The 27,334-nt window shown below is 44.5% G+C and overlaps 1 protein-coding gene across 5 annotated transcripts in view; it reads right to left on the reverse strand.

Annotated features, from left to right (window-relative positions):
• Nucleotides 1-27,334, reverse strand: part of TBX15 (T-box transcription factor 15) — a 101,915-nt gene that overhangs the window by 54,130 nt on the left and 20,451 nt on the right. Inside the window, exon 1 of one of the 5 annotated variants that reach the window (XM_081815791.1) lies at nucleotides 24,110-26,395. The exons of 2 other annotated variants lie outside the window; for them this stretch is intronic. The gene's annotated coding sequence lies outside the window, so the exon portion shown is untranslated. Of the gene's footprint in view, nucleotides 1-3,022; nucleotides 6,399-19,685; nucleotides 21,622-24,109; nucleotides 26,396-27,334 lie in introns of those variants that run through there. 2 more of the 5 variants (XM_081815793.1, XM_081815792.1) reach the window with 2 other exon arrangements.

Here is a 27,334-nt window from a genome sequence, read left to right on the forward strand (position 1 = left end):
CACACTGGGGACTGGAATTTGGAATTCAAAAGACCAAGTTCTAAAGTTTACCTCTTCCTTTCCAACTGTCTAATCTTGAACAAGTCACTTAACCTCTTGAAGCCTTAGTTTTATCATTTGTAAAATGAGGATATCATTAGTACCTACTGTGTGAATCACTAACACAGCATGTATGTATGTTTATGTGAATACCTTATCAACAGTAAAACAGTAAAAGGGATAGATAAACGCTAATTTTCATGTTCTTCTAAGAGAAATATCAACAAAATGCTATGGAAGTTTAGAGATAAGAAGAATCTCTTCCAGCCCAGTGGTCTTTTCTGGGCCTAGTGAAGAGATGTCTGCAATAAAAAGGCAGAAATGGGGGAAAGGAGGAGAAGGATCTTCCAGGAAAGGGGAACTTTATGGCAGAGGCATGGCAGTAAAGTCTACCAGACAGGTTTAGAGAACAGCAAGTAATTCAGAAACACATCTGCATTAGTCCTCTTATATCCTCAGCACCTGGGACAGTGCCTGGCACCTACTATGCACTCAATTAAATGTTGGTTTTGATGAATAAATGAATGAATGAAATGTTGTCTGTTTAGCAAGGAAGGAGAAGAGATGTGACCAAAGTGTAGACTGAAGCCAGATGAGTGTAGACTGAAGCCGGGGGAGTGTAGACTGAAGCCAGATGAAGAATCTTGAATGCTATTCACCTTCTGATCTTCTTCCAGAGACCAATATACCTCTGGTAATGAGGTATCTTCATTGAATGCCATGTTCCCAGTGAAATCCCAAGAGGGTCACCTCCACATATAACCTAAATTATTGGAATCCCACCCACTTTTCCTTCCACGACTGTGAGCTCCCCCCTCCCCATAAGGCTCCTCCCCTCCTCCCCATAAGGCTCTGCACTGCCTCTCCCTGGCCTGGCCCAGGAAGACTCAGAGGCTGATTGGCAAGGTCTGACCTGAAGTTTTTCACAGGCTCCAAATGAGTTCAGTGAATTCAATCACTTCTGTGAGTAGCACTCCCAGCCAAGCATCTGGAAAATTCTCAGATATTATTTCTCTTCCACGGCAGCTCAAGAGGAGAAGGTGCCAGTGGTCATGAGGATAAAAAAGGGGGAAAGAGTAAGGTCTTCAAGTGCTAGAGCTAGTGATGCTGAGGGAGAAGAAGGAGGGCACGCAAGCCCTCTCCTTCAGAAACAGAGTGATTCCTGCCCCCTCCACATCCCCATTCAGCTAGGGTCTGTGCTGTCTACAGTAAAGCAGGGTTTTCAGAGATGCATCCAGGAAGAGGATAATGCACAATCCTTCTTTAGAATCACACAGACCCAGAGGTATGACTTTGAGCAAGCAACTTAACCTTTCTAGGCCAATTTCCTCATCTAAAATAGAGATGCCAATAACTCTCAGTAAAGCCCCTGGCACACAGCAGGAGTATATTAAATGTTAGTTCCTTCCATCATGTGGAAAGGGGAGTGACCACAAGGGTTAGATCTTTTCCCAATCACTTCCCTGTGCATATCTGAGAGAGAGAAAGAAGGTTTGTGTTCTTTCAAATACAGAAAAGAAGATGTAAAGAATTCCTAATAAAGAAAATCCTAATAAAGAAAATGTAAAATGTAGAACAGGAAAAGATCACATGGTGAGAAAATAATTCAGGGCCTGGAGCAGAAATCATCAAAACTGAATGGTGTTAGAAGAAATGGTGGAAAGGTAGAAGGAAGGAAAGCAAAGAAATAGTGAAAATGTCAGCTAAGAAAGCCTCCTTTTGTGTGGGCCTGCCTACGTGATGCTCCCCTAGTCGACAATGGCCGCCACACTATTGAGAAGGCAAATGACTAGAATCTGAAAGAAGAGACAACAGGGGGGCGCCTGGGTGGCTCAGTTGGTTGAGCGACTGCCTTCGGCTCAGGTCATGATCCTGGAGTCCCGGGATCGAGTCCCGCATCGGGCTCCCTGCTCGGCAGGGAGCCTGCTTCTCCCTCTGACCCTCCTCCCTCTCATGCTCTCTGTATCTCATTCTCTCTCTCTCAAATAAATAAATAAAATCTTAAAAAAAAAAAAAAAGAAGAGACAACAGGGAATACCACTGGGCAAAGATGTATGTTGGACCTTCAGTAAGGAAATGGGGCTGGGGAAACAAAGTCGAACCTTGACTTTGGTCAGCCTTGGCTGGAGAAGCAGTCCAAGGGCACACTGTTCCATGAAAAAGGGGGACACAGGAAAGAGTCGGGAGGCCGCAGCCTGACTCCAAATTGACACCCTTGTCAAAGCACTCACCCTCTGGCTCAGACTAAGGAAAATACACACTGAGGAGGCAGGAAAGATCTAGAGCTTAAGGGAGTCTCCCAGGGAGAATGGGGATGAGGTCTGAGAGTTGTTCATTATAACCCTATCGCTGAGACTTAGCCAAGGTGATCTGCCCAGTGCCACCCACCCAGAAGTACCACAGAGAAGCAAAGGACCTGGGTCTTGCTCCGAAGCTTGAATTCATCCACTGTGCCATACTTCCTTCAGAAATCCTAAAGCCAAACGCTTTGATAAGGGAACAGAATCCAGTTTTGGGGTATAGGGCAAGCATTGAGAGTGAAATGCACACCCTGGATTAATCATATTCATGGCAGTGTCTTTAAATTTACAATTCACTGACCCCAGCTGGACATGCTTACCGAACTTGGAATCCCATCCTCACATCCCAAGTCCCCAGAACCCTCCAGGAAAAGCCCCCCTCCTGTCTTCTCTGGTCTTCTTTCTTCCCTCTAAAGCCCTCCCCAGAAGAGAATGAGTTGTCAAAGGATGCTCACCTTAGGGCAGATTTTTGGTGATGGCCAAGAAGAGGGTGGGGCAAGGCAAAGGATTACCTAACACTGTCCTCTGCGTAAAGGCTGACTTGGGAATCCCAAAGTCAACATGCTATTCCTAACTCCATTCCTGCCTCCCTGAGTAATCCTGCCTAGATCACTTAACTCCACTCGTTCCTCTGCCAACACCTTGGCTACAGCATGCCTCTGTTTTCCCCCAGGCCTACCTACCTTAGTCAGAATGACTCTTGAAGAGACAGTGTCCTCCAAGTGTGTCAGCAATTCAGACCCTGACAGCTTCTAAAATAGCTGGTGGGTTGTTGCTGGGTGTCTGTTGCTCTCCAAAGGAGTGGTGGTGTCACCGAGGCAGCAGGATTTCCTTGCCAAAGTTGCTCCTCCCCTCCTCCCCATAAGGCTCCGCACTGCCTCTCCCTGGCCTGGCCCAGGAAGACTCGGAGGCCAGGGGCCGTGGCATTTAAGCACTGTCAGAGTTCCCACTTCAGTCCCCATCATGGTGCCAGTTCGGCATCTGTCATGATGACCCAGCCTGAACTGTATTTAGAAGCTTCGGACATGGCACGGTGTCCTGACCCATCTCAGGGTGACAGGAGATTTCCTGAGCACCTGGGCTTGTGATTTACTCCAGAGAATGGGGGGGGTCAAAAGGACTTTATGTTTCCTTCTCAGGAGGGTCCCCATCTGCTACAGGCCTCTCTCGAAGACTCAATCTCCATCAATGCTATCATATCAAGCTATTGTAAAAATCCAGACTTTTTATAAAGCTTATAAGACATGTTAGAGGAAAGAGAGAATCATGGGAAAATCTATCAGAAAATGGGTTTAACGGTCTGTCCATGGACTATTCTTACAAACATAAATTTCCCTAGAATTATATCGTGGCAGTGGACAGAATCTACCAGATATTGCCAGTGAACAGAGAGAGCCTGCCTAGGACTCTTAACTTCTTGGGGGACAGTACATAATATTTCACTTCATCTTCTTGGCAGACTCTATGCCCATCTTGAAAGTAGCTTACCGGAGTCCAAAAAAAAAAAAAAAATGTGAGTTATTCCTGGTTACTGGTTTAAAAAAAAACAAAAAACCTTTTTTATTTACACTTGAATGTAATCTCCACCCAGACAGGCAGTCTGATAATTGTATAACACTAATTGGGTGGGCTTTCTGTTTTGAGGGTTACTGCACATGGAGTGGGTCTAGTCCTCAACTCTGCTAGAGCATAAGGGAAAGAAAGGCTTCTTCCCCATTGACCCTCAACCAGTGTCCCTGACCAGAGTCCCATGGAGATAGCCTGTCATTTAAAAGGCATCAGTGTTTGGTCTCTCCCCATTTCTGGGCAAGGACTCAACACTCAGAGAATGTGGTTTTAGGATCATGGCATCTAATCCATTCAAGGATTATTTGCCCCCCCTATTGCTCAGATGGGTGTGTTAATCATCACCTCCCTTTGTTCTGTAATAAATTCAGCCCTGGCTAATTCCGAGCCTCTATGCATCACTGGAATTTAAAGATGGCGTTTTGACAGGTCAGATATTTAGAATCAATAGACCACCAACCAGTCAAAAATCTTAAGTAGTTTTAGAAACATGTGGAAGTAATTTTTTCCCAGAATTCACAAGTCTGAAGGATGAGATCTTATTGATGGCGTGTGGGCTGTTGTATATATTAAAATATTATTTTATATACCATATTCTATGTGTAATCAAAACTGATTTAACAGTGAAGGCTGATTTTCCTTATTATGCCAAATATCACATGTTATCAGATAGAAATTACAATGGAGTAGACACTACACAGCATCTTTAAAAGAACCAGTAAAAAGGTAAGATAAAATTATAAGTGAATGTGGGGGCCCCTGGCTGGCTCAGTCGGTGGGGCATGTGACTCTTGATCTCAGGGTCATGAGTTCGAGCCCCACGTTGAGCGAAGAGCTTACTTAAAAATATATATACATATAAGTGAATGTGCAGTGACTAGTGATGTAAAATACAAATGTTATAGGCTACAGCACTTCACAGAAATCAGAATATTTTGTGTGATGCTGGAAGTATACCTACATTTTAATTATAACCATCTCAATTGCATGCGGTCAATCTTTTTATAAGGGAAAAACTGTTTCATAAAATATTAATTTTGAATTTTTTCAATGAAGAGGTTATTAACCTAACGTCAGTGGATGGGCTTTGGGGGTTTATATGACCTAAAGTCATAAGTTAAATTTGTAAGGGCTTGCATTTCTCGGGGAAGAGAATGTATGGTATTTATGGGATTCTCAAAGCAATCCATGACTTTAAAAGGATGAGGACTACTGGTTTGAAAGACTTCCTCCAAGTGGGGAAAATGTCTAATTTCTAAGTTCTTCTGCTATAATGTAAAGCATTTTCCCTTCGCCAGATATTTTCAACAGGAAAAATATTCAAAATACGACACAGAATACTCGTGGTGCATCTTCACAAAAATGCGTTGTCTCCCTTATAAAGTCAAAGTGGTTGTGTTTCTCTGCCAGTGTTAAACTTTCTCTGTATGGTTCCTAATTCCTCATTTATCTGTATTTTAACCACATATACATGCATGTATAAATGTTTTTTTTTAATTGTTTGGAGAGGTAGGGGGAATTAAAAACTATCTTTAAGTGAACGAAAATGGGGCTTTTTCTTCAGCCTTGCTGCTTTTACTCATTCATACTCCGTCGCTCTCCTTACTCCTGCCTCTCAGAAAATCCTCAGTTGGCAAAGGAAGCCCAGGCTCCCCAGGCCGTTTCTCCTTCTGTGTGCCAAAACCACAGTAAGCTTGCTACTGTGGGACAAACAGTCTGGCCCCCTCACCAGGGACGGGCTCCAGGTTGGTGGTTCCCATACCTCAGAAGAAACCCTCCTCTCAGGCCCTACCCCCCAACCCCACCCCCGCCCTGTGTCCTCCAGGGCAGTGCCTGCAAGAGGCAGCTCCTCAGGGAAGGCTGGGCACAGCCAGTAGGTGACATTGCCCGCTACAGGACTGCCAAGGCTTTCCTAAAGGCCACGGCAACCGAGCCTGCCCACGAGAACATTTTGGTGAGCTCAGTTTGTTTGCTACTGAGAACCTCCTTGCCCTCACAGTCTATTTTTACCGTGCTGTGACGCAGAAGACGCCACTGTCACAAAAGTGAATGATAAATAGAATAAACTCTCCATTATCTATCGTTCTGTGGTGAAAGGAACCCTGGGTTCAGAACCAGAAGGCAGGAGTTTGAGCCCTGGTTCTGACCTTGATATGACCTCGAGGAAGCCACTGCATCCCGCTGAGTGTCAGCTGAGGCATCTGTAGAAAGTGGATAAGGAATCCCACGGCTTACCCCACTCGATGAGTCCTCGGCAGGGTGAAATCATGCCGATGAAAGCACTATCAACTACAATGTGCCTTCAAAATATAAGTCATCAGCACTACATTTCATCGTTTAACCCGCAGAGATTTCTCCCTGTGCTCGGAACACCGTGCTAAACTCACCCTGATGGGTCCACGCCCATTAAAGACAGGAAACTGAGGCTCAGAAGCAAAGTGGTGACGTGAGGTCTGCTGGCTGGGAGCCTGCACTCTCTCTTCTCACTCCCCACGTTGTGCACTTGACTTACTCTTGCTGAGCAACTACTGCCTCGCTTCAAAATCCCTAGCTCCTTGAGGCAAAGATCTAGACACAATGCCCTCCCCAGCATCTCATCCCATGACCTATGGTTCTGCTAGATCTGAGCAAGGTCTCAGGGTACCTAATTGCGGGGTGGGGACTAGCGCCCAGGTCTACTGACCAATGGATCCCACCATATCATTGCCGCTAGGGCCCCTGAGCTACAACACCTGGCCATCGCCCCCGTGATGACCCTGTGGCATGACAAGATCCTGAACTATCAGGATTAGAGGCTCTCCCATGCTATGTGTGCCTTTTACTATATTCTGATTCTCTGTTAACCAAAGTGGGTAGCGTCTCTTCACTGGTCAAGAAAAATAGCCCATCCCCTAATGGGGACAGGCAGGTAGTTGTCTTTAAATGATCAGATTACATTATATACTCCAGGAGATCTGTTCCATTACAAACCCCTTCATATGGAGATCCCTAGGCTGTAGGACAGTTATTATAGCCAAACTGCTTTGTCATTGTCAGTGACAGGAGGCTTTGTTCATTCCAATGGCAAAATGTTTTGTGGATAGGCCCATGGGATTCGCAGACCTGCAGCAGAACTGGCCTTCTGCTCCCTTAGTGTGAAATGAAAGCCAGTCCCAGTGAAACTGCAACTTTTCCATAAAGTTACTCAGCTTCTCCAGGGTCTAACATTCCTGTCTCTCTTCTCTCTGGACTTCAGTGTAGTTCTTCTCTTAAAGTGTGCCTCACTTCTTTGCCCCACTGACTCACTATTGTGGCGGGATTCAAAAATGCTTACAAACTCTGCGAGGAAATGCGTAACGAAAGAGGCTGCTGTTGATTCTCATTCCTCAAAAGAACTTTCCAGAGCATGCTGCTTGTTGCCAGAGAGGAAGTGACATCTCTTCCCTCCAGAAAGACCCTCCTATGATTCGAGTTGGGATTACGCAACTGGATTCAGTTCTCACAAAACTATTTATCTGTGGAGATGGATGTTCCGCTAACTCAGCCTTTAGAAGAAAGAATGTGACATGTTTCTTGTCATGCTCTTATCTTTTTTTTTTCTAAAGATTTTATTTATTTATTTGACAGACAGACACAGCGAGAGAGGGAACACAAGCAGGGGGAGTGGGAGAGGGAGAAGCAGGCTTCCCGCTGAGCAGGGAGCCCGATGCGGGGCTCGATCCCAGGACCCTGGGATCATGACCTGACCCGAAGGCAGACGCTTAACGACTGAGCCACCCAGGCGCCCCGTCATGCTCTTATCTTAAACTAAACTACCTGTGAAAGACTTCCTTCTCGTCATTATTTATAATTTAATTACAAACCATTGTGGTCCACGAAAAATACATCCCCTTAAGCGAGGAGAGAAAATGAGTTTTAACACATATGTCAACTCTGGTCATTTGATGGTGGCAGTCAGGAGCACAAAACTGAGGCGTATGAGGCCCAATCCAAGCTCAAAGGGAAGAGCACCAGATTGATGAGCGATGGCTGCCAAGGGCACAGAAGTAGGGGATAGCAGTCTACGTGTGACATATTCACTATTATATTTGTTCCAAGGCTTCTACTAAAATGCTATCATGCACGCATCAGCACACTGTCCCTCTTACCTGCTTTACGGGAATAAAGGCGAACGTGCTATTGTTCGTATTTTGTGCCACTATTTCCAAGTGGACCAGGTTTTCTGAAGGCAGCAGATAGGCCACCAATCTCTCTCCTCTAGTGATAAGGTCCTCATGTTAGCAAACTTCCTCTGCTCTGACACGGTTGTGGTTTTAATGGAGAACTAATGTCTTCATCAGTATCTGTGCTATTTCACACTTCATTTCCTTCCCCAGCTCTTGGATGAAAACCATTCGGTCCTGGTGATTTACTTTGTGGGAGCTTCTTTCAAGTTAAGTTTCCTTCTCTAGGGATGCCACGCAAGCATTTCTCAGGGCTCCAGCGGGGGAGCACCCAGCCTTGAAACATCAGTGTGTGATCAAGTCATTCAAGAAAGCCAAAAGGACTTGGCAGGCACCTAGCAGCGAGGTCCTTGGCCTCGGCCTTTGAGGCTGAAGGCAACAGAAGCAGCTGCTACTTTTTCTGCCTCTCAGGGAGCACTGGTTCAGCGGGGCAAGGTGGTCTAGACTGCCAGGACCCCGAGCACTAGGAGCACATAGAAGGAACACACAGATGCTTTGAAACTGAAACAGTTCAGGCCTCTCCGTATATCACAGTGAGTTTCACAAAATCTCCAAACAACCTCAAGGCAAAATCTTAAACTTCTTTTCTATGCCCTATGGTTGTAGCAACCCCCCAGCCCAGATTCTCTAAGACAGTCCTAATTTCAAATATTCCATTCTGTGGCTCTTGAAATACATTTCCATTTAAAATATACAGATAAAAGATAACATCCTAATATCTGGCTTGAAAAACCATCCTTTAGCATAAGTACACAATAAAATACTTAACTTTTAATTTGGCACATTCTGGCCAAATGGTCCAACTGTCAGAAGTCGGTAAGGAGGGTAAAGGAAAAAGTGGCACAATGTCAAAAAAAACTTTAAAGGACAGAAACAGAAAGTACCTACCCCCCGGCTGTAACAGTCACACAGCCTTGGGGGCTGGGCATACAGGGCTGGTGAAGGACAGATTCCTCTGCAGCTCCTTCAGGCAAGACCACACCTGACTTGTTCTCCACTGGGAGGCGACAAAAAAGGATTGAGGATAAAGGACCCAAGACGAAGCTGCCCAATGCAGAGCCAAGACACACTAGCATGCAGAGAACCTCCCACTGCATGCATCCTGGGGGCAGAAGCCCACATGACGTGGTCTCGTTTTTGGCCTTAAACAGAGTTTTTGGTTTGTTTTTTTTTTTAATTTTTTTATTCTTATATTTGCCTTAAACAGAGTTTAAGGAGGCCAGAGCCGTGTTGGACCATTGAAGAATCTGCCAGTTTCTGCAGAAGATACATAAGCACCTTCCCTCAAAGCAAACTCCACATATAGAGCCAGGTCTGAGGCCTCCCCAGAGAAGTCTGTTTAAGTGGCCTGGGCCTGAGCCACACAGCCTCTGCTGTGGTTTTGCTGCTACTGTTTTGTTTTTTAGAAGAATATCTGATAATCATATCTTGATAACTACGAGCCTGCCCTTCACCTTCTGACAGGTAAGCTTTAATCAGAATACCACACGGAGTTCAAACACTATTTAACACCAAGAAGAGTAAGAAAGGACAGCTTCAATTTCTCAACACTTGATGGTATGAAAGCACGGTGTATTCCATATTTCTCACTGGAGGACCAGGTGGGTCATTCTCAACATCAGCATGTGTGACCTTGGGTCTTTGCCAAATGAGGCAGTCAAAACAGGAAAGCCCAGCATGTCACAGGGGCGCTCTGAATGAGTGCGAACATTTATGCCACCCAAAAAAGTAGCACCCGTGAGCAATGTTCATACTATAGCAAATGTAAATTTTTAAGAACAGATAAAATCATTACACTGTTCAGATGTCATCTAGCTATATACAATAAGAATTGGAATATTCCAGAAAGCAAATGACTAGGAAAAAAAACTATATCCCTAATGTCATAAAACACCTAGCTTGGAATAAATTTCCTTGATAGTGGAGAAATGAATCTTCTCACCCAAAGGCTAGAAATGTCCAAATTCCAGCTGTCAGAGGATAACAAAATCATGGGGAGGGAGTTTATGTCTCCACTGTAGGAGATGCTGTCCCTGCTTGACTTGGCATTCTAAGTTCTTTGTAGACCCCTACATTGACTTTAGTGGAGTCCCACACACTGCTCACATGCAGTCCCCCAGAATAAGAATCAGGGAGGTCTCTCTGCTAAGAAATAGGAGTAACCTGGGCCACTCCTCCTTCTCCCAGCTGGAGAAAGGCCACTGGAGGGGTTTTGAGTAACAAGAATACCAGTCATTGGCTCCAAGCCTGGGGCAGGAGATCTGTGGAATCCCAGGCCCTGGTCTTCCCCTTTGGCTGGCAGGGTCTCCAAATGGCTCTTGAGCTCTCCTTGGCAGTCATTAAAATTCACCTGCTGCAACCACAGGTGCCATTCTCTGCTCCACCTCATGGCCTTGGTTGCAACACCCCATTGTTCCTGATCCCAGGGGGGGAGCCTGAAGGTCACCATTGGCCTGGGCCAAAACTGCTTCCTGCTCCCATCCCTGCCAATTTGCACCACACACTCCAAAGGTCACCAGCTTGATGTCAATGCTTCCTATCCCTACATGGGCCTTGCTGCTTCTCCAGACCCACAGCCCCTACTAGGGCCATCCCTGCTGCACATGGGAGAGGAGCCCGTCCCCAGCAGTGTCAGATATCTGAATGGGACTCTCGAGCAGTGCCTTCAGCTCCTAGGAACGTAGGGCTGCGGTGACAGATCATGTAAGTGTACTACAGGGAGCACAGTTCCTCTGTGCTTAAAACCAACCAGGTCTTCTGGCTGAAACGAAGACTCTCAGATCTCAGATGGGCCCTTACGGAGACGCAAACTTGTTCGGCACTCTCTTTTTATAAGCCTTGTTACAATCCTGGAGCCAACCAGCAGTGCCAGCTGTTGAACCCCTCTGTCTCCCTGGCAGCCCTGAACATAGCCCTGAACACCTACCAATGTCCAGACTGGGTGCCCACATGAAGTATGGCTGAACTTCCCAGCTGGGCTAGCCAAAAGAGGCTCCATAGACAGGATCATAGTTACTGTTTGGCTCTGGGAAGGCTGACAAAGACTTTTTTCTTGCCCAAGAACCTGCTCTAGAGCCCACAGAAAACAGAAATCAAGAACTTTCTTTACCTGAAATTCTTTGTCTCAGAACACCAAGCACAGGACACCACCAGGAAAAGGCTCTTAGCAATTTAAGGAATGGTACAACCCCCAGCTATTTAGATCCACCCTCAGCTCAAGCATCTTAGAGCAGTAGAGAAACAGAGAAAGCAGCGCCAAAAGGAGGTTGGAAGAAAAGGAGGCATCTCATTTTTTTTTTTTTTTAAGTTTATAGACCCAGTCCTGACATTTTTCCACATTGCCAGTGACTGGTTTCCAGCTTGTTCTCTTTAAGACTGAGAATGTTCTCTTGAAGACTTGATTTTGTGACAAAATTCATCAAGCCCCCTGCTTCTAATTATAAAACACATTTTAAAATGCAGTTTCAAACTGAGTGTTGTTGGAGTGGGGGGTGGGGTGGGAGGGATGGGGTGACTGGGTGATAGACACTGGGGAGGGTATGTGCTCTGGTAAGCGCTGTGAATTGTGCAAGACTGTTGAATCTAAGATCTGTACCTCTGAAACAAATAATGCAATATATGTTAAGGAAAAAAAAAGAAGAAGAAGAAGGTAGCGGGAGGGGAAGAATGAAGCGGGGGAAATCGGAGGGGTGGACGAACCATGAGAGACGATGGACTCTGAAAAACAAACTGAGGGTTCTGGGGCGGAGGGGGGTGGGAGGATGGGTTGGCCTGGTGGTGGGTATTGAGGAGGGCACGTTCTGCATGAAGCACTGGGTGTTATGCACAAACAATGAATCATGGAACACTTCATCTAGAACTAATGATGTAATGTATGGGGATTAACATAAGAATAAAAAAAATAAAATAAAATGCAGTTTCATTATTTCCTAGTTCACACAATAAGACTTCAGATGGGAACAGAAGATGCATGAGAAAAGCCGTGTGCCCGTAATATGTATGATGTTACACATATGGGAATTGCCTGAAACCCATGTCTTCCTAACTCAGCACTAATATTTTACACACAAGGCTGTTTCAAGTTGTTCTTTCTTTTTTTCTTTCCTATTGGCCTTCATGCTCAAGTAAGTCAACAATTGTCTCCATGAAATTTTTTCAATAAAAATTGGTGAATATTTTCTTGCCCCCTTCAAAGGAAGACATTATTTTAGCAAATTTGAATTCATCCTAAGCAAACACTCTAAAATTAAAAAGGCCAAGGAGTGGTCTGTATTTGGACTGGGAGTGGCCCTAATATGAACACAGTAGGCTATAACGGCTTTGCCCACCTTTCCAAGTCTCATAACCAGGAAGCCCAAACAAAGCCCAATGTCTTATCCCTCAAGAGTTGTCACATGATGACAGCTAGGCAATGACTGGGGGGAATACTAATCTTCATGTGGACACTTGGAAAAGCCTCAGTCTAATCAGCTACTTTCTAGCAGACTGTCAAAGCCTTCTTTTTCTCCAACCTGCAATCAAATCAAACTGTAACTTGAAGACTAAATGTCACAAATGGACAAAGTCAGATGAACCTTTGGGGACCAAGACGTTCCCCTACTTGGCTTGCCAAAGCCAGGATCAAAGGAAGCTTGGAGTGGGTGCAATACCACAGCCCTGGAACAGAGGTCAGGTATTTGGCCTTTTCCCAGCTTCCAATGATATTGAATACAACAGATAAATTAAGATCAAGGCACATGGCAGTTCTAAAAGCACCAGCCTGTCCCCAGGAGATCCCAGGGGAGAGCCATCATCCACTGCAAGCCAGATCTTGTCGTCACTTGGAGGAATGCCTGTTAACATGGGGATGTATTACAAACAACAATGTCTAATCAAAAGCCCTACAACATGATCACAGAAGGGGGCAAACTCATCAAGAGCCCTCACCTGGCCAAGGAAGGGATCCTAATGCAGCACAGGACAAAGTCGGTGAAACTCCCTATGCTCCAGCTCCTGATTAAGCATATGTGTGTGGAGAGGTGATTACCCAAAATAGCAAGAGAGCTCAAGTGCTTACGGGAAAATCTGACCCTTTCACTTAAGGCAAGCATGGCCTACCAGCAAATCTCAAAGACAGGAAATATTTCTGGGCTTAATAACTCAAGCCGATATTCATTTCAGGTTGGGGGATTTCCTTTATCCAACTGCTGGTTTCCAAAGTTGATGCACATGGGCATCCCAGCTGTGAGTGCTGCATGATTTGATAGCTCCTTATTCAGTAGAGCCTTGGAGTTCTGCCAGAACCTACCCCTACCCCTTAGAAGGCAGAATCCCAAGTGCCTCCTTGGCTGGAAGAATTATAAGATACCAAGCTTCAGGCTTCACTGGACCCAAGAGTAAGGCCCAAGAAGGGAGCATAAAGAATGTAAACCATCTCTCCAGGATCCATCTTCATGGTAGCAAAGGAGTCATCTACATGCTTTCATCTTAGGATTGCCAGGAAGGCCCCTCTTGTTCTAAGTTCGCCTATAGTTCAACACTGAAGATCATCAAGGTCATAGTTTTATTTTTATTTAAAAGAGACTTTTCAATATATAGGAGCCCCTTTCTTTTAAAAGGCCATCTGCTTTTTAAATAAGGAACGATGTGGTAAAAAAAAAAAAATTTTTTTTAGGAGAAGTGAGGTCTGGAACTGCTATAGTGATTTTGCTTCTACAAGGGAAAGCCTAGAGCCACTCCAGGGCCACAAGGCTAACCTAACACACACACACTAAAAAGCTTTAAATTTACACAACTCAACAAATCTCATCTCTGTATCTCCCATGTCACACATCCCAAGGCAGTTGCAGTTGTTTCAGAAAAACAATCAATGAATAACTCCTATGCACATACAATGGGAGATGCCAATACGGATAATGCAGGGCCCTGCCTGCAAGGCATTTACAACCTAGAGTGTAGACAGAATGGAGATATAAAATTACTGGGCCTGAAAAAAACCTTGGCATGCTTTTCTGCTAGGTAATATCCTTTCTGCAAGAGTCTAGCAACATCACTCACAAGAGCAATTTTACAAAGACTCAGAGCTCCCTGCTCTAGGATAATCAGGAGTTGAATAAAGGCAGAGAATGTCATAAGGCCGTGCTTTCCTACTTTAACTCCATTACCCTGCTCTAGGTTCCAAGGAATGCTTCTGTGTGGAAATTCAGTGAGACCCAAGACTTGGTTACAACAGCCCACTCTTCCCTATGTGCGTCCCACTGAGATTTATAGCCCAGGTTTAAAAGGTCATCTATGAAACAGTTCATCTTTCTAGGCAAGGCAAATGTGCAGAGTTCATCCTACGTCTGCAAAGACTTCCTGTCCTAATGGTTATGAGCTGTGGGGTCTTGCTTGCCTTCTCCAATCTCATCCATAAGAGTTGGTACAGACTTACTGTTGGCACCCAGATAATGCAGTGATGATTTATACACCTTCATGTGGCATTTGCCATGGCTTAATGTAGGCTCTTCTTCCCTTCCCTACTAGAATATAAACTATTTGGGAGCAAGAACCGTATTTTATGCTCTAGAGAATCTAACAAGGACTAAGCACAGAACCAACCGTCACTAGATACACTGAGTTAACTGGGGGGTTTTAATCGCAGTTCTTAACAAACACACTCAAATAAAGCAATTACCTAAATCAAAATGATACATCAATGCACCTGTGCAAATCATACCCAGACCTGAAATGCTAAACCAAAGCAGAACAATGGATTCAAAGACTAACTGATCACACCTTTTCATTGGAAATGTTGATGACGTCACATACACAATATGGTGTGTAGTACAATGAACATAACAAATAACATGGAATCCAAACTCTATCTTCAGCTAGAATAACCTCTCCAAAAAAGAAAGTGTAGTTAATGTATTACAATTTAATTATATTGTTCTAGGGCTGGGGCAGGAAAAGTACAAGACAAGCCTGGAACATCTTGTTGCATCAGAAAGTAAGAAAGTGCTCAAAGAAAAATGGGAACATGTCAAAGCATACAAGAGCTAATTGGAAAAGACTTCCACTGGCCAAGTCAGGAGTGATCTGAGTATCAAAATAAATAAGAACAGGTTATAATCCATTAAATGATATAGGAACCTGTAAGTCCATGAGTCCATTTAAATAAATGCATAAATACATAAATATTTTACTTAATTAACTAATAAAAAAGAAAAGCTCTTCCTCGCACTAGAAGGTCAACTAATAAATGCAGAAGGAATGATAGAGATAAAAATATCATCATCTTCGGGGCGCCTGGGTGGCTCAGTCGGTTCAGCAGCTGCCTTTGGCTCAGGTCATGATCTCAGGGTCCTGGGATCGAGCCCCACGTTGGGCTCCCTGCTCAGAGGGGAGCCTGCTTCTCCCTCTCCCTCTGCCTGCCACTCTGCCTGTCTGTGCACTCTCTGTCTCTGTCAAATAAATAAATAAATAAATCTTTAAAAAATATATATATATATATCAATATATATATATATATATATCATCATCAATGGACTTCCCGTTTCTGGTTCCAGCATGTAAGGATCTTAGAAGTCATCACTCCATCTTAACAACAACTAAAAACCTGAACAAACTTGGATGTGTCAGAGAAATGAGGTCACAGGGTAAACTACTCCCCCTCCCCAGAACTGAAGAGAGAGGCAGATACTGAGACTCATTACTTACTGGAGCAGAAACCCATGAGCACAAACCCCTGCAGGAATGGTGCCAGGGTCAGAAAACCTGATTATAATTGACAAATTGCTAGAGGCTCAATCTGGACAAGTATGAGAATTAGAAACTCCAGGGGGACTCGGTCCTAGGGGGCTCCCACACTTGGGTGACTTTTACCTCCAGGAGCTCTACAAGGAGCTCTTCATAGCAACTAGCAGAGAAAAATCCCCTCGTGTTTCCAATCTGGGGAGCAAACAAGGAACCATTCTGAAATATGCCACAACATTCTCTTCTCAACAAAGCCCGCCCTCAGAAGAAACTATTTTCCAGAGGCTAACCTACCTGGGGAAGGGAACTACCCAGCTCTGGCCCCACTCCAGCCATCCTGTCCCAACCACGTGGGAGGGAGGAGGAACCCGAGAGGAACCGGTGAAGTTCATGGTCCAAGAACACAGGCTCACCTGTGCCCCCATCACAGGGCACTCCAGAATACTCCCCTCCCCCGACAGTGTCTGCTCACACACCACAATGGGACTAAACTAAAAATCAATAACAGAAAGAGAGCTGAAAAATCCCCAAATCCTTGGGAAGTAAACAACACACTTCCAAACAACACATAAATCAAAGAAGAAATCTCAGGAGAATTTTTTTAATACTGTGAACTAAATGAAAACGGAAAACAATCATCAATGGATGCTTAAACAAGTGGGTGAAAGTTTGATTAGGAACAAAACACACAGTCTCAAAATAACTCTCTATAAATTATTAATTTCAAAGGAGAACAAACTAACTTTACGGTGGAGAGAACTGTCTGGTGCTACCTTAACCAAGTGACCGAAGGGACTATCACCAAGATGGTGCAACTAACCCTATTGTGGCAATTATTTCACAATATAGTCATATATCAAATTATCACATTGTACGCCTAAAATGTACACAATGTTATATGTCAATGAAATCTCAATACAAGTGGGAGAAAAAAAAACAGGAGAGAAAAAAATGCAGCTGGGTGATGTCTTCTCAAAAAAAAAAAAAAAAAGGAAGTCAACATCACCAAAATTGGGATAAACCACTATCATGGGCTTTTGAGATGGTAAACTGAGGATACATCACCCTGTGGTATTCCTGCCAAAGATGCATAACCTGAATCTAAACATGAGAAAACATCAGACAAACCAAATTTAGGAACAGGCTACAAAATAACTGGGCTCTTCAAAAACTAACAAGGTCAAGAAAGACAAGGAAAGGCTGAGGAACTGTTCCAGATTAAAGGAGATTAAAGGAATTTGACAACCAAATGTGATGCATGATCTTGGATTAGATCCAAGGAAAAAGGAATAGCTGTAACGAACATTAGGACAAATGGTGAAAATTGAATATGGACTGTGGGTTATATAACAGATTATATCAACGACGAGGTCTCCAATTTACTAACAAGTGTTTCAGAAAACAATTATATATTTATATGTATGCATGTGCGTATATATATATAATACGTACATGTATGTGTGTGCATGTGCTCGTATGTATTATGTGTTCATATATAAATGTGTGTTCATACATGTGTGTGCTCATGTGTGTGTTCATACATATATGTGTGTGCATGTATACACAAAGAGAGAAAAAGAAAACAAATGAGGCAAAATATAAACAATCAGTGAAACTGAGTAAAGGGTATACGGACAGAAATCTTTTGTATAGTTCCTATAACATTCCTGTAAATTTGATATTGTATCAAAATCAAAAGTTAAAAAATATTTAATTTGGAGAAACGATCAAAAAGACTTTGGAGGGGCGCCTGGGTGGCTCAGTCGTTAAGTCTCTGCCTTCGGCTCAGGTCATGGTCCCAGGGTCCTGGGATCGAGCCCCGCATCGGGCTCCCTGCTCCGCAGGAAGCCTGCTTCTCCCTTTCCCAATCCCCCTGCTTGTGTTCCCTCTCTCGCTGCGTCTTTCTCTGTCAAATAAATAAAATCTTAAAAAAAAAAAAAAAGACTTTGGAAAAAGTCACATTATCTGAGAGCTAAAAAGACACTTATAGTCTTTAAAATTAGATTAAAGCTGCAGACATACCAAAATTTCAGAAGTTACAGCAAAGGTTTGCCTAATAAAGCTAAAGATTCAAGAATGGGTTCTCTGGTTCCTCACTACCTCCATTCATATGAGAAATTTTTAAAATTAGATTTGACTGGGGCACCTGGGTGGCTCAGTTGGTTAAGCCTCTGCCTTTGGCTCAGGTCCTGAACTCGGGGTCCTGGGATCCAGCTCTGCATTGGGCTCCCTGATCAGCAGGGAGTCTGCTTGTCCCTCTCCCTCTACAACCCCCACTCATGCTCTCTTTCTCTCAAATAAATAAATAAAATCTTTAAAAAATTAGATTTGATTATGGAACATTATATTTAACTAATTATTGCAGTATTGGATGAAATGCAAAGTCCTGTGGAACAATAGAAATAATTAAGTGTTGAAAATGCAACCCTCCCCTTGGCACTAATCAAGGAAGAAAAAGGAAATGAAGAATTTGGTCAGCATTGGACCAATCCAATGAGTGATCGACCTTTAGCTCAGGGTGATGCCTTGACTCAGTGCCCCTTCCCCAGATCCAGGAGTTGGGAGTTTCCCTAGAGCAGGGCCAGGACAAGGATGAGGTGAGTAAGGCAACATTGAAGGCAGCACCGAAAACTTCAGTAATCAAAATACACAATATTTTAATGCAATATTTTTAAAAATAAAAATTAATACAAAACTCAGTGATGAACAAAATACCAAACTATTAAATAAAGACAGTGTTACGGACTGAATGTTTGTGTCCCCCTACAATTTGTATGCTAAAGCTTTAACCCCCAACGTGATGGTATTTGGAAATGGGACTTGGAGAAATAATTAGAGCTAAAGGAGGTCATGAGGATGGGGCCCTCATAATGGGATTAGTGCCCTTTTAGGAAGGGACACCAGAGTGCACTCTCTCACTGGTGTGCATGCTCTCTGTCTCTGTCTCTCTCCTTCTTTTTCCACCATATGCAGACACAGGGAGAGGGCAGCTATCTGCAAGCCAGGAAAAGAGCTCTCACCAGAAACTGACTCCGCTGGACCTTAATATTGGACTTCCAGCCTCCCGAGCTGACAGAAATAAATGTCTGTTGTTTAAGCCGCCCAATCTGTACTCTGTTGTGGCGGCCCAAGTTGACTAAGACAGACAAGATCAGTATTACTGTCACCTCAATATTTTGATACTTAGCTCACTGTGGATTTTTTTCATATTAAATTTGATTAGTTTAATATTGCACTAAAACATTACTTACCTTGATAGCGAGGTAAGCGTTGCCTCACCCGAGGGCTGGCCCTGCCCTGGGAAACACAGGCTAGGGCTGAACCCTGCTCCCCCCACAACATCCTCACCTTTCACCAGCAGCCTGCCCTCCCGCAGCAAAGTAGCCAAATGCCTGTGGTTCCTGGCCTGGGTTCTGCCAATGTCTTGCCTTGTTAGGCAATGTTGAGGTGCTCACCAACTCCCTGCCAATTTCACCTGGCCAGCCCTGCCTCGTCTGGTTCCAAAGAAGGAAAATATTAAACAGATGTCTCGCCCCAAGATAGAGGTTGGAACAGTAAGTGAGATGGCAAGTTGATGTGGGGGAGGGGGAGTAGAAGATAAGGATTAGTGGCCCCGGTATTACTTATACGACTTAACAGGGAAGCTCCCTCAGAGAGGAGAAGTCCTACCAGTCATCAAAGAGTAGAACGTCTTCCCTTCTACATATACACATAATGGGAAAGTAAACGCAGGTTCTGGTAACTTCCCTGGAGGGGGTAAGGTAGGAATGAAGAGGAGCTGGTTGGAACGGAGGAAGGAAGGCTGACAATGAAGCACGTCTGCTCCCCACCAGGAGCTGGGCTAGGGGCTTCCCATATTTACCTTGCTGAGTCCTCCCGCCTCGGAGTGCTGGGCCGGGAAGGTATCACTCTCCCGGCTGCCAGAAAGCTTTCAGGCACATAAGAGCGAGTATTTATAGAACATCTGTGCAAGAAACCATCAGCTCTCCCTGCTGGAAGGCAGAAAGCTGTGGTCTGCCAGGTGCGCTCCTGCATCCGAACATGAAATGTATGAGGTGTCTCGGGCTGGTGCCTGAGAGATCATGGTCCTTGATATTTCCAGAACCTGACCTCTGTCAGCACCACGGGGGCTCCAGTCTCTGGAGCTGGAAAAGACACGCCATCGCTGCCAAGCTGGGCCAAGCCCTTCCTGGAATTACGGTGGCAGCAACACCTGTTTCCATTGCTATGTGTTTTAGCCATCTCCTAAAATCGCCCTGCCACTCTGAGCACCAGCAAAAGGCCGAGCTGTGCTCTGCAGAACGGTGTCAGTCCATCGCCAGGTTCCTAATTCATCATTCTCCAGTAGAGAATGAACTCCGTTCAGTGTGCGACGAGAGCTACCTACAGCCCAAGTGAGAAAGAGATGAAATCTGACTTCAAAACCGGAATAAGCACAAATATCTGCAACAAATTCAACATTTCCAAAAACACCCTGAATAAAACTTGAGTTAGGAGCCAATTTCTCCTCCTTGTAGAAGAAACACCTGGATTATATTGCCTCGGGGTGGAACAGAGAGGCATGTTTCCTGTGGCTTCCCAGAGAGGAGAAATCCTTGGAGGAGACCAGCTTTCTCTGCAACTCTCCTGCACTCCAAAAAAAGACGCAGCAACTCCAAGATTATCAAGCCAACTGCAGCCCTGCAAGCCAGCTGAGGAGTCCCTGGAGCAAAACAAAACTTGGAGAGAGAAAGAAAAACAAAGAAGAGAAAGAGGAGAGGCAGAGCGAGGGAGGGAAAGGTCTGGCAGGAGCTGGTGGGTTTGAGTAAGGCGGGATGGGGGGGACCCCCTCCGCTATTTCGGCCTCTGCTTTTGGTGGCCTCTCCATCTTGCCGTTGTTGGGCCTGACGTGACTTTCCACCCAAGTACACTCCATAGGCCTGCAGTGGAAAACCTACCACCTTCCACACAGTCCTGGTTCCATCTGATTCACACCAGGAAACTCTGGTTTCCAGAGCCCAGCGCATTTTTGCAACTGGATGGAAACAACGATGCAAATCAGATGCAGAGAACATCTGTAGCTCCTCACCACACTTGCCACCAGCCAGCTCCCTCATCCAGCCTTCGAGGTGACCGATGTGGGTGACCAGATGCAGTGATGGAGCTCCTCCAGGCTTTGGTGTCCGCAGCTACCAGCACCCCAGGACCCCCAAAAGAGGGAGCCAGTTCCAAAAAACACCAGAGTTTGCACAACAGCACCAGATGACCAGGAGCCCAAATTGGAGAATGAAGGCAAGGACCGCGGGAACGCAGGCCAGGGCAGGACGCACAGGCTCGTAATTTACGGGACGTGACACAGCCTCCCAAGCAGGCTAGCGTGTGAGCCGGCAGTTTCCCTCAGGATCAGGCCTTTGTGTTCCAAAGCTGAGCAGGCGTGAGGAAACAGGGACAAGTGGCCACCCTGACTCAATCAAATGTTTGCTACTCATGGCTTTGAAGGGGGGAGGGCCGGCTGGAACCGAGGTCTGGTCCACACAGCAGGGGCTCGAAGGGCAATTTAATCATCCTGGGCTTGGGCCAACCTATCCTGTCAGTGTGAGGGAGGAACAATTTGTTACCGCTGCTGTCATGGGCACTGGGCAGCCTTAGCCAGAGACCTGCAGGCAGCAGTCCCCGCAGAGGCTAGAGCAGAAGAAGTGGGGTGGCAGTGGCGTGGACTGGGCGGGCAGCTCGGGAGAGGGGTAGCTCCACAAGCACAAGGAATTCACGCATCTTTCATCCAGGCTCTGCTTCTGGGACACCTGGAGGGAATCGAGAAACTACGAACAACCTCTCGGCTCCCTCCCAGCCCAGGGAGTCAGGTGCCCTTGCTCCGTGCTCCCACAGACTCTGCACACGCTCCATGGGAGTACTCGTCACCTGTGTTACATTTCTCTGTTGACGCATCTGTCTTCTTGAGAGCAGGCACTGTGTTTATCCGCCTTTCTGCCTCCCAGCACCTAGTAGCCTGTCTGCGAGGTTCATGCTTGAGTGAATGAACTACCGCTATGACAAGAGTGTGATCTGTCCCCTCTGCTGACCTTGGGGGGAGTGCTTTTGTGCTGTAGAGCAGTCCGGACGTTTGCACGAGTTGGGACGAGGCAGCCATGTTTGCTAGGACAAAGGAGCGTGACTCAGGGTTTGTCTGTCACTGCCGCGCAGACTGACCTGTCCTGACTCAACTCCGATCTCCCCATCCTTCTCTTTCCCCAGCCCACACTTTATCATCTTATTTGCTACAGTCACATGAATCTTCCTAAGGCACAGTCCTGATGACGTGCTAACATGAACTGATCCCTAACTACGGACGACTTTACGTAATTCTTCAACCTTTATAAGTAAGGACATTGAAGTAAGAAGAAGTTAAGCCACCTGCCTGGAGTGTGCAGAGCCAGTAAAAGACAGAGTCACAACTGAAACCCAGTCTAAGCTCATCACTGTGCTCCTCAAAAATCTTGCAGGAATTCCAAATACCTAGTCATTTATTCCTTGTGCCTAAATTTTAAAGTCCTTAGGGCAGGGACTGTTCCTTACTCATCTGCACGCTGTAAGTGTTCAATAAATACTTGTTAAATTTAGTTGAATGGACTATTTGTCTTACGGCTCTTGTAAAAACAACCTGAAGAGCTAGTGCATGGGTCAAAGAAAGCACAGCACAGGGATTGAATAAGCACCATGGATCATGACTGCTCGCAGCCATTCTTTGGGCAAAGGGGGATAGTCGTGTAGGAATCTTGCCCTTGGTCCCCCTCCAGGCTTTTCCAGGGGTCCCAATTCTTTCCTACTACAGGAAGGGATAAACACCCTTCATATATTTCCTCTCACTCCCAACTGCAAGGAAAACAGTAACACTAATTAGTTGTAACAGGGTGTTCATTTCACACAGTTCTCAGCAGGCTGCCCTGCTGTTCTTTGAAATGGTCTGGAAACAGCCTTGATTTTAAACATCTGAAGATAATTGAACCAAAGTTGCACCCAGAAACCCTGAGTGACATGCCTTTTATTCTCTCCCTCACTAACAAGAAATGTTTGCTGCCATTTCTTATTTACTCAACACCTTGAAAGCCTCCGGCACTGACGACTTGCACCCCAGGATCCTAAAAGAATAAGTTAAAGTAATGATTGGTAGTAAATGGAGGAGCAGGGAAGCCTGAGAGATTAAACAAAACCCTATGCCTGTTTAAAGGGAAGAAGGAATTGCCCTATAGACCTATAAACTTAAGCTCTGTACCTGGAAAAAATTGGGAAGTCGGGGGGGGGGGGGGGCGGTGGGCAGAGCTGAAGAGAATTTATGACAATATCAATTTGCAAACATTTTTCAAAGATAAGGATATTAGTTAGTGAAGATGGAAACATTTTCTAATATATTGTTGGCAAGCGGGTGGGAAAATAGGCTGTCATACCCAGTGGGTGGAAGCGTAAATTGCACCTTTTGGGGAGGGCAATTTTGGAACACCTATCAAAATGTTAAATGCTGTAACTTCAACTATACAACTCTACTTCTAGAATTTATTCTATAAATGCTATTGCAAGGGTGACCCAAAATAATTATGGAGCTATATTTATAGAAGCAAATGACTGAAAACAACCTAAAAGTCCCTTAACATAAGTTCAATAAAACCTATGATAGACCCACACTGTGGAATACTATGTGTCCTTTAAACAGCAGGGAGGGGAACTCCTAAGTATGCCCATTTAATGCTCACTAGTATAACAATTCAAAACTAAAGTCATAAAGTCCAAAGTTATGTGCATTATGCCACAATTAGTGTTTTAATTTTAAAGGTTTGCATATTTGCATATGTACGTACTTATACATAATGATTTATACATACCATTCATAAAATGACTTGTATGCATCCTGCATCTATCTGAAATGATGCAAAAGACACTGGTAATGGTGACAGATCCTGGGATCATAAACTAGGGGACCAGGGATGGGAGATTACTTTTCACTTTATGCTTTTCAGTAATTACTTTTTGTGCTATGTATGTACAAATTATCTGAGCATTTTTTTTTAATTTATAAATAAAAGAGGAGAGTAAGTCACAACTGTCACAGCCTATTAGAGAATGGAATCTTGCAGGTCAGCATGATCAGACCCAGATACTGGTACTTTAAGGGGAAAAGAAGAATAGAACCTATCCCGTGATTCTCAGACTTTGATTTCAAGTCTTTCAGGGGAACACCTACAAACACACTTGCAAAGCAGACAGAGAGTCAACATGTCTAGAGGTAACCAGAGACCCATCCCCAGAAGGAGGTACCTGATGATCTCTGTCCTTCAGCAGGGATTTAACAAATAGTGCAGGTGCTCCTGGGACTACAGGGCAGCAGCTGAGGAAACATACAGGTAGACATTTTGGTCCAGAAACACTGGCTCCTCAAAAAGAGGGAAGGAAACCCTCCACATCACTACCACCTGCCCTCAGCCAGCTGCCTATAGAACTAGAGGAAACCCCGCTGCACACTCAGTGGCCCTCACAGTGTAAAACAATATTCTGCCTGCCTCCAGAACACCCTCTCCGGCATAAGGGAAGCACGGTGGACTGAGGCTGGTGGGGGACAATGTTCACAGGAGATCCAGAGGCCTATCCCGGAGCTCTACTCATCCTTGGCTATGATTTGGGGCAACGTGTCTTCATCTGCTTTCCCACCCCTAAAAGAAGATAACTGGTGGCTCCATTCTGTGTGGTTTTGAGAGAATCAAGAGATTATCATGAATTTTCATACTAGGACGGACAATGCTTTGAGAAAATAAACTTCTATACACATGTAAAATATTAGCAGTATTCCACAAGTGATGTTTTTGGTGAAAAGCCAGCAATTTGACTACATTGTGCAGTCTGTTGGTTCAGTCAAAGCAGTCAGTCATACTCACAAAACCCACAAAATGAATGATTTCATTCATTAATTGCCACACACATAAATTGAGCACTTATTGAAAGGCAGGGTGGTGTGAGGACTGGATCTACAGAGCCAGAGAAGCCAGACTCCTGACTTATAGACGATACCAAGATTAGTCAAGGAAATACATGAACAAATGATTGTACCCCCATATCATCACTACTATATTTTATTAGAGGTACAAGCACAGTGCCACAGGAGAAAAACAAAAAGGTTGACCTTGTGATACTCACAGTATCAACCTTCAAATACAGACAAACCAAATACCAAGGTATATGGACTAATGACAACTACTCACTACACTGCACATGTATTTGGTAAGGAACCCAATAGAGATTAGCAATAATCTTTGTAACAGAATATTAACCAACATATTTCTTTAGTATCATTCTGATTTAGTCAAGGCTCTCCTCGAACAATCACAAAACTAAAGGACCAAAAATGACCCTATCACAGGTGGTCATTTCAGATTTCACAGTCATAGGAACACTGGGTAAAAATTTAAAAAATGGGGACACCTGAGTGGCTCAGTCAGTTAAGCGTCTGACTTTGGCTCAGGTCATGATCCCAGGGTCCTGGGATGGAGCCCCACGTCAGGCTCCCTGCTCAGCGGGGAGCCTGCTTCTTCCTCTCCCTCTGCCCCTCCCCCCCATGCTCCCGAGCTCTCTCTCTCTCAAATAAATAAAATCTTTTTTAAAAAAGAAAGAAATGACTGCAAGGAGCAGCATTACTAGGCAATATTTTAATCAAGATAACTTCAAATAATAAGTTCACCACCAAGTTCAGGTTTTATGTTCTCCATGTGCCTGAAAAACATAGCTATAATCCTCCTGCTAACTCGGTGGATCCCATGCATCAGTTAAGAGAAGCAGACTGAGAAGTAGAAGATAAAACACACCAAGCAGTTTTCTAGAGCCGTGTAGACAAAAGGAAAGGTTAACCAAATGTTTCACTTTTAAACTTGTGTTTTATTCAACCTGGTGTTCCATTCGGGACTAAATTTCATTCTAAGAGTTGCAAATGTTGGGCTGAGCTCCCTGAATTAACCTGCATAAAATTAAATTTAATTCTAATTTAATTCCCTTCCAGAATGATACTCTACTGCCAATATGAAAACCCTGAAGGAGTTTCATTTTCCATGACCTCTATAAAACAACAAGTTGTATTTGCCACAACCAGAAAAACATCCTGAGCCTTATTTGCCTAGGGAGCCTGTAATCAGATATTACTTACAGGTCCATATTATTTCAATAGCCACTTGTCACTCCTATTAAAACAAAAAGTGATTTTCTGATGTTATTACAATAACAGGTGTTCTCAGATATGACATTTATTTGGGTGCTAGTAGAACAATAGTCTTAAAAATATAGATTCCAGAAAATTCTTGTCATATGTCAAATGTGCACTGACCAGTCCATCAACTCCTGGGCATTCCTAAGGAAAACACAGTGGTAGAGAACAGTGGTTTCCAAACCTGGTTGCCTATCAAAATCATCTGAAGACTTTTCCAAAACACAGACTTCACCACCTCCTCCTGGTTCAGATCTCCTAAAAGAAGTCAACCATCCAATTTGAGAAACAAGGCAGGATCATAGGGGAAGGGAGGGAAAAATGAAACAAGACAAAACCAGAGAGGGAGACAAACCATAAGAGACTCTTAATCTCAGGAAACAAACTGAGGGTTGCTGGATTGGAGGGGGTGAGAGGGATGGGGTGGCTGGGTGATGGACATTAGGGAGGGTATGTGCTATGGTGAGCGCTGTGAATTGTGTAAGACTGTTGAATCACAGACCTGTACCTCTGGAACAAATAATACATTATATGTTAAAAAAAAAAAAAAAGTCAGCCATGCTGGGGCCTCAGAATCCGTCCTAGAAATGCACCCTTCAGATATATCGGGCAGTCAGCCTAGTACAGACTTTTGTTTGGTGTGTGGCATCCTTAGAAAAAAAGCAAAACAGGTGGGCAAAATCAGGGCAGAAAAGTTGGCCGTGAGGGCTTAACAGTTTTTGAACAAATCAAGGAAATTTGAGTGGATTGACTAAGATGATATCAAGGAATCAGTATTGATCGTATTATGTGATGATGTCATTTTATCTAGGTCAGCAGATGACCCTTTTTGCAGGTCTACTCAAGTACTGAAGTACTTTGGTAAAATGCCAGAAAGCCTGAGGTTTGCTTTAAAATGCTCCACCCAGGGGCACCTGGGGGTGGCTCAGTTGGTGAAACATCTGCCTTCGGCTCAGGTCATGATCCCAGGGTCATGAGATTGAGCCCCACATCGGTCTCCCTGCTCAGTGGAGAGTCGGCTTCTCCCTTTCTCTCTCCCTCTGCCTCTCGCCCTGCTTGTGCTTGTTCTCTCTCGCTCGCTCTCTCTCTCTAATAAATAAATAAAATCTTTTAATGAATGAATGAATAAATTAAATAAAATGCTCCAGCAAAAAAGAGAAAAGAGATAGTGGACAAGTACAGCAAGAACAGTGATCAAGGTGAAGGAGGGCTCGGGAGGACTCCATGTTGAGAAAGTTTCCTAATAAAATGTTTAGTTGTCTGAAAGAGAACGATAATAGTAACCAGAGCCTGTT

This window comes from Leptonychotes weddellii, chromosome 4 (genome assembly GCF_054177405.1).
Source record: "Leptonychotes weddellii isolate Sample4059 chromosome 4, ASM5417740v2, whole genome shotgun sequence".
NCBI classification, from domain to species: Eukaryota; Metazoa; Chordata; class Mammalia; order Carnivora; family Phocidae; genus Leptonychotes; species Leptonychotes weddellii.